Genomic DNA, 9,119 nt, shown 5'->3' with positions numbered 1-9,119 from the left:
AAACATTCTCTCTTTTCTGGCTTTAAATCCTCGATCTTGGGAATCGTTGCCAACACAGAATGTTTGGCTTCGTCTACATCCATCTCGACAGCTTTGTTTACTGTTGTGCTGTACCACAAAAGGTGAGTTTGACGTCATGGCTTTACAGCTCTTCACTGATTGGCCAATGCGCCTTTTACAACTTCTGGTGTTTTTGCGAACTGTCTAGTGTATTCTGATTCCTGACCTAGTCGCTGGAGAGAAATGAAATTGAGCGGAGGCACTAGGTGGTGTCAGCCTGGCTGTGAAAACCTGGCCTTTGTAAGTCATTCACTTTTTCAAATACATTTTTGACTGGTGGTGATCTATTTTATTCAATTAAACTATTAAACCAACAGTCTGTCAACACTGAATTCTGAATCTTGCATCTGTGAATTAGCAGTTCCTGTGTGACCATTGTGTTTGTTAGTTGTGAATGATTTGACAATTGCACTAGAGATCATGACAAGAAATAAAGGATAAACATAACATAGTATTAAAACATAGTAATAAACATAATACTATGTCAGTGCACAACAGATCATCACTTGTTTCTAACTCCTGTCCAATTGTGTTTTTGTTTGTTTGTATAATAAATGGACACTGTTGGGCAAGTTACTTTGAAACTGTAATGCGTTATTTATTACCTATTACTGTCATTTCAAAGTAATTCGTTACATTACAATATTACTGCATTTAAAATGTAAGGCATTACATTACTATTGCATTACTTTAAGTTACTCTCACCAAAATAACTTTTGCACTGTATATGGACTGAACCAGGACTAAACCAGGTCTAAACCAGGACTAAACCAGAACTGAACTAGAACTAAACCAGAACTGAACTAGGACTAAAACAGGACTCACTGTAGGGACGGGCTTGAAGGTGACCGCAGGAGAAAGGAGCGGCTCTGCTCCGCACCTCACGGAGGTAAGAGCGGCTGTCGCCCGATCGCTCTTTATGGACCCTGCTGCTCGGGCTCGCGGCCCTGATTTCAGCAACTATTTGCAGGTACCCGAGCCGGTGCAAGAGTCTGTTACAGCGCGTAACTTCTACCTTCCTTCAGCGTGTCCAGAAGTCCAACTTTTTGTGTGATGGTTTGCATCTTCCTCTGCCTTTTGGGTGCGAGCGCAGGAGCCTTTGTCGGTGCAGAACGTTTCGTCGACGTTGTGGGTTTCGTCGGGGAGAAAACTTGCAACCGTACAGCACTTCAGAATCACACTGCTAGAGACTGAACATGTATTTAAATTTGGAAGCTGAACACATTCTGTACTGTACTGTACAGGAGACAGGAGTCCCTTGGCCAGTCAGGACGCAGCGGGAGGGACGCAATACGCATTCATACAATGTGAAAAAAGGGCATGCAAAATTGCACAAAAAACCCCCAAAAAACTGCGAAACAGCGAGACCGCGAAAAGTGAACTGCGATAGAGGGCGGGACGAGTATAAACCAGGTCTAAACCAGAACTGACCCAGGTCTAAACCAGGTCTAAACAGCGTGGAGTTCTTTGTCAGTCCTTTCGCCCGCGGTTACCTGAAGCTCTACGAGGGCGCATCTCCGGCGTTTCACCGCTGCTGATATCGAGGTGATTTTAGCGAATTTGTATGAAGAAAAACCCACCACTTCAATCCTGGTAAAAAAAAAACATTGTAACGCGCGTTACTCACATTTGTACCGAGTAAAATATTACTATTTTCCCCCTGTAATGCCTTACATTACTGCGTTACAGCAAAAAGTAATGCATTACTGTAATTCGTTACTTTTATAACGCGTTACTCCCAACACTGTAAATGGACTAAATTAAAAGTTTGTCATAATTCATTCCCCACAGTTCAAAAGAGTTCTTACTTCCTCTTCCTTTTGCAGATACTGAATACATTTTAAGTTTAGCATTCTTTCTGTAAATATTTGTATCCAAACATCAGACTGTAGCAAAAGCACATTCATCCTCTCTTCTTAATGACTGCTTTCTGTTCCGTTGTGTTTGCATTGTGTCTCTGTAGATCCCCTCACTGCAGCCTGCCTGTTACCACTTGTCTAACTGCACAGGAAACTCATCTCGACACTTGCCACCACCACTCCAGCACCAGGCACTAATGTATCGATCCTTCTCCTCCTCCTCTATCTATTTTATCACTCTCTCTTTCTCTCTCACTCTACCTATCAGCCACTGAGTTCTATCTCTCCATATTCACAAAGCTTTATTTCCAATGTCCCATCCATCTCCAGTGACTCTACAGATGTTCACCTTGTAGCTTGCTTTCCTCAGGTTGGACCATGACAGATGCAGAGCTCAATAGCCCCCTCTATGGATGACCGTGGTATCCTCTGTTCATCTCCTATAATAAAATCAAAGAGACATGATTTATAGATTTTTACAACAGGGCTGCAGAGGGCTGTAAATCATGATGCCATATTCTTGTGAAAACTGCCACTGAATTGTGGTTTCTTTGCAGACAGAGATGTATAGCAGCTAATGTGAAAACACTTGAGGGGGGCAATTCATAATAAGGGATACTACAGTGTGCAGTGGACATATATGTTTAACTGTCACATGCTTATTAACTATGTATCTGATATCTTTTAGTCCAGTGTAATAAATACAGAGCCAACGCTGTGCACGGGAATAAGGGATGACTGTGAGCTTCAGAGGAAAGAGAGAGGGAACAGAGATAGAGAGAGATGGTAGAGAGAAAGAGAGAGATATAGATGGATGGGGGCAGGAGACGGTATGAGAGAAAGTGAATGGGGTGGCAGAAGAGGGAAAGAGAAAGAAAGAGAGACATGGAGAGAAAGTGAACAAAGTGCAACAGAGAGAAAGCAGAGAGAGGTGGATAGAAGAAAAAGATATATGCAGATTTAAGGAGGTGAAAGAAAGTGGTAGAGAATGAGAACAATGGGTCGAAACAGATAGGTGGATCGGGAAAAAGAGAGAGAAAAGGAAGCTATAGAGAGAGGGGAGAGGCGAGATGAGCAGAGAGAAACAGTCATATAGATGGATGAAGGAGAGGAGAGAGAGAGAGAGGGGAGAGAAAGATAGAGAGAGATAAGTAGATAGCAAGAGGGAAAGAGAAAGAAAGAGATGTATAGAGAGATGAAGGGAAAGAGTGAGAAGTAAAGGAGAGAGGGCAGAGAAAGATACAGAAGGGAAGGGGAGAGACTGACAGAGAGAGAAGGAGAGAACGGGGAGAGAAAATGAGAGAGATAGATATGTAGATGGAGAGAAATAGAGACTGAGGGAGAGAGAGAGAGAAAGGAGAGAGTGCTACGCTATAGAGAGAGAGGAGAGGGTGAAGAAGTGTGTGTGTCAGTCTCTCTGCAGCCTGTGCTCCTTCACTGTCAGCTTGTGTCGACTGAAACGCTGAAACTGGCATTTTCCCCGGACACACACACACACACACACAGACACAGACACACACGCACACACACACACACATACATACACACACACAGAAAACACATGGAGTTAAAGAGAAACACCGGGTGACGCCAAATGACTTATGTAAGAACATGTTTTCCTGTCCCCCACAGAGGACATCTTTGTTTCTCATGTGACGGATGTGATTGATTTTCTGGTTAAATTACAAAGGGGCTAATAATAGAAGACCACCGACCCCCGTATGTAAATACATTCTTATATGATTATTATCAATTATGAAAACACTTACGGTAACTTCTAACTATGCTATAATTCAGAATCCACATTTCGCTGATACTTTATGAAGATGTGAGTTCAAAATTGGGAGTGATTGACAGGTGGATGAGCCAATCAGGGACATGCATGGTCCATCTGTCTCAAAACAAAACATGTCTGCTTTAGAGGAAAAAAAGGAAAACATGTTATTAACAGTGATGTAACAATAACCAAAATATCGTGATATCGTATCATCAAAAGTGTCATAATAATATCATGGGCTGTCATAATACATCGAATTATAAGTTCCTTTGCTTGAATGCATCGCTTTATAGTAGCAGTAGATTATAGACATTGGGAACTACATATCCCATGATTCATTTCAGCACAGAAAACATGAAGAGATATGTTTTTAGTTGAATTCTTGGGATTATGATGGAAATAATTCACACCAAAATCTTGTCAAGGTATTTTAAAAGCAAAAAGTCCTATCTGCAATTATATTAAAATCTCTTAAAATATCGCAATAAATATCGTACCGTCAGATGCATATCGTGACAATATCGTACCGAGAGATTTGGATATCGTTACATCCCTAGTTATTAATGTTAATGTTATTATGCTATGTGGTCTTATACTAGTTCAGATTAAATTCAAGATAAAACTGTTCAAATGAGTATAGTTTTGATACTACCATAGTTTTATTATCGTTTAGCATCTGATTTTCAATACTTTTGCCAATCCTACTCATTCTCACAACAGTACGAGGTGAAGATAACTCCAGACATAGGAAAAGGCTTCAAAACTTTCTGTGTAAATAAAAGCAAAATAAACATTGATTTCACAACTGACTCCACTAACCCCAAAACTACTCTCACAATAAAATGAAAGAAACACAAAAACACCAAACTTACGCTCTAAATGTTCTTTGGTCCTTTACTAAAAACTGTACAAAAAAATTAATAAATCATCTGACAGTTTTGGAGTAACAAACAAAAAACTACCTTTAATTTCTAGTTCCTGACAAACAGGACTTTTTTTTTTTTAACAAAGTGTAGTCGTTTCTGCTGTTTACAAATTAACTTCCTGTGTTTCCTCAAGCACTTTAAATGATTGAAACCCACAACAAGCCCATTTGAGCTAATAGTCGCAGTTTTTGTTATTATATAGACTATATTATTCTCAGCTGGTTCACAATTAATAGGACAATTGTAATAAAATTTGACGTATCGCAAAATTCCTGTAGATTTAGAGCGACGCGCAATAACAACACTATAAATGACTGCTGTTACAGAAACACACAACAAAAGCACACACTTTTGGCTTAAGATCAAGAGAGCTAAACTGGCATGTGAGCTATGTATATTATGTCTGCATGTTTAAAAGGAAAAAAAAAAAAAATCCCGGACCAATTCAATAATGAGGATATCCACGGCGTGCCTATCCCAGCGCGGCTCCCATGTGGCGTCATTACTGTTGCCGCTAATTAAGGCGCTCTAAATAAACAGCGTCTCCTGCCTTCACAAACACGACAGCAGCGTTTAGAAGCTCGGATATGAGTAGAGGTGTAGACGTATGCAGTTAAGAGTGTGCCCATTTTACACTGTTAATACATAGGCTGATGAGGAGAGCAAAACAAGCATTCATTAGGTTTTGAATATGCATATTATTATTACATCCCAGCAGACACAGACATGCTAATTGTTGTATGTTATTGCAGAGACCAATGTGTGATCAAATGCAACAATGTGATTTGCAGTAACCGTCATTTACATTGCAATAAAACTGACTTTCGGATTAAATTTTTTTGAATAAATATCTATAGCACTTAGACATCTGCAGATTTAGAAGCCCAACTGCAATTTGTACTGTCAGTTCTGACTTATTAACCAAAACATAACTATTTGGTCTTATGTAATGTTATTGTCAAATGTCAAATTCAGAATTAATATTAAGGTGACAAATTAGCTTTCATTAAACCCAGGCTATGCTGCTACATTATCAACAAGCAAATTATTGTGTTGTCTTAATTTACAAACTTACAAATACATTTTAACCTCCTAAGACCTGAACTCTAACATGGCTTTATTGATTTCTCTTTGTTATTTGGGCTGATTGTTTTTGCACTCATTAGGTCCCAAACAATTATATTTTTACATGATATAGTTTTTGAGAAAAATTATGTCCACATATGATATATAAAACATTCATTTTTAATTTTTGAATCATTATGAATCATTTTGATGGAACACAATAAAGTCACAATTGAATAATAATGATTTGCGAAAACTATATAAGTGCCTGAACAACCCAAAATGTGTTAGACATATGTGCACATATGTGGATGCCAGGTCCTAGGAGGCTACTGAACTTGAACTTGAACATTTTCTAAACATTTGGCCAAAACAAAAGTAGGATTTCATATTTTGGGGCTAAACAATCTTACAGTATGAAAAGGGTCAGTATCGGGTCCACTCCTTTAATTGTCTATAGTCAGAGAAGGCTACCAACAGCTGAACATCTCCTTAAATTAATTGAATTAAAGTCTTCAGCAGCCCAGTGTAATTACAAAAGAGCTGAGCGCGGCAAAACGCTGAATTGGGGTGAACTGCAACAAAACGGTTTACGCAAAACGCTCCTCTGTGCTTTTAGAAACAAAACAGTCTGTGTCAGATCTGTGCACTGTGCAAAGCGTCCAACTATACTGCTTGTGCTGCTAATGAAAAAATATAGGATTAGAGCTGTGCAGTTAATCAAATTCTAAATGTGATGGAGATTCCAGGTGCGTTCACACATTGTACTTGTTTGGTCCTGGTTTGAGCCTTTAGTTTAAATGGGTTTAGTCCAAATCATAGTGTGTTGTTTTTATGAAGTAATTTCTTATCGAGAATGATCATCTTGAAATCTTTTTATTTAGAGGTCCACAGCCAATCCTGTGTCAGTAAAAACATGTGCTTTGGAGCAGAAGAAGTCAGACATTTCTTATTATTTGTCTTCTTTATGTTAAGGAAATCACATTTTTTGACAAGACAAAATAAACACATCAGGATTGATCAATATAAGAAAAAGAATCTTGATATATTTTGTCATATCGCCTGGCCCAAATTTGTGTCATTCTGAAATCACAGTTAATTATGTATTTGCTTCAGTCCAGAGTTAACCTGTTGTACTGGCTTTGCTTTGCTTCACCAAACAACTGCCAAAACCATTAATAACTAATTTGAATTTAGTCAATAGTTGTTTTTTTTATGATTGCACAATTGTAGAATATCCATTTTACTCACAATTAAGAGTGCACAACCCTGGAAGACAACAGAAAAACACTGAAATGCGTGTCCCTTTCAGACTGAGCAGACTCGCCGGTGTAAGTGATTCAGTGTGAGGAGTAATGAGCAGCAGATAAAACATAATTGTACGCCCGAATCTCCACTCTTCAATTTATTCCTGCACAGAAGCTGGGAGTTCAGCGCGGTGCACAGAGAGAAAAGCCTTTGATTATGATGCTGTTAAAAACTAGAACACAATGTAAACAACTGCAGACTCAACTTCCTCCTTCATCAGCACACATTTGATCCCAGATTTCCATACAAAGACAATTGGGTACAAAATGCCGGAAATGTGTGAATTTCAGAGCCGTTTGATTGAAGATCGCAGGGCAGTTTTGGAGGAAGTTTTGCCAAGGCTGGGTCATATCGCAAAAAAATGTCATTGTCAGTTGTTTTTTTGTTTTTTTTTTCCTCATATTGACTGATCTCAATCTTCAATCTCTCAGTATTTATTTTATGAACTTAACAAGGCAGACTTTTAGAGCCATTCAAATTTATCACAAAAAACTATTAAAAGTGCAATATGTAACTCTTCTGGAGGAGGGTTGCTGCTGCTTGTCACAGTGGAGATGTTACTTACTCAATTACTTGTGTTTTATTGCCTTAAAAACATGCATTCTTACTGTGTGTGGGCTCGCCTCTCCACAGATATGACCTGTAACTTGGCACAGTGGTGTCACCTGCTGTCTCCACTGAGCTAAGTAAATATAAATGCTAAGGAAGCACTGATATCATACTGGTACTGGATATCAGTGCAGATATTGGAAATGTTATCGGATATCAGTTCAGTCGACATCCTACTTTGGTTTATACATTTGTTGTTCTGTAGTTACTTAAAATGATAAACATTTACATTTGGATATTTTTTTTTTACCATACATTGTGTGTTTAAAGTTAATAAAGTACAGTTTTTTTTATTTTATTTTCTGCTGTACTATAGGTTGATATCGGCTATCTGCAGTTACTTAAAGCCAGTGGCAGAGTTCAATTTGGGGGTCCTAGGCGAACTTGAGTTTGGGGCCCTCACTATAATGCACCATTTTTCTGTTTTGTTTTGTTTAGTTTTTTTAATATATTTATTGCCTGTTTTTCCCCATGGTTCTTGAGACATGGACATCTCTATTTGATTTGAATTATGTTGGATTCAAAGCTTGTCTTATTAGTTAGGTAGCCTACTTGATAACCAGAACTGAAAATTGTTTTATTTTTTTGCTGGTACAATTACATTTTTGTTAACATTCATTACATATGATGATTATTATTTTTCTTATGATTATTGTTTAAAAGTAAGCTACTCTCATTTAATGTCATATTGAGAGAAAAACAAATTGCTCTGAGGCCTCGGCCATTAGTGGCACTGAGGCCAATTGGTTGGGGGCCCCTCCAGGTTTGGGGGCCCTAGGCAGTTGCCTACTTTTACCTAATGGTAGTGCTGCCTCTGCTTAAAGCCAAAGTATCAGCATCAGAGAAAAATCGCTGATAATTGCTATACTGAGGAACACTCTAGGTAAAGCAATAACATCTCCATGGAGAGAAGCAGGTGACAAAGTTACACAGTGCACCTTTAAATTTCTTCCACCAAAGTCTGAACTCTGCTCTAAACCAAATGAGTTTACTGACAGAAGAGTAATTGTGGACCTTTCAATAAGATGATATTAAAATCAACCTGATAACTGACAATTAGACATGATTGAATCTCAATATCGATTTAAATACGATGCCCTGTTTTGCTTTCTGAATTTGATAATGTCAGATATCATATTCGGAGCTGTGATAATAAACGTTTTAATAATGTGAGTGAACTGAAACACCCTCCATGTTTTTACAGTAACCTTTTGAACAGTGGCGCGTCTAACCTCGGCCATTTTAAGAGTTTACCCTTCAGCTCTCTTTAGGGGAAACAGCTGCTTACCCACAGGAGGGACAAATATACAGTACAATGTCCTCAAATACAAAAGCTGCACTCCATAGCCCCACACTGTAGTCCTCCATCATCCAAATATCAGCGTTTACCAGCTACTAACATTAGAGATGTAATCGGAATAACTGAAAGTGACCACTACTATTAAAATAATCACTAATCATTTTAATAATCATCAATTGTTATCTGGAGTCTAGAAATTCTAAAACACATAGAAT

The sequence above is a fragment of the Boleophthalmus pectinirostris genome, unplaced genomic scaffold, assembly GCF_026225935.1.
Source record: "Boleophthalmus pectinirostris isolate CB_2022bp ecotype Guang Dong unplaced genomic scaffold, ASM2622593v1 HiC_scaffold_6, whole genome shotgun sequence".
Classification (NCBI taxonomy): Eukaryota; Metazoa; Chordata; class Actinopteri; order Gobiiformes; family Gobiidae; genus Boleophthalmus; species Boleophthalmus pectinirostris.
This window is presented reverse-complemented; position numbering follows the sequence as displayed.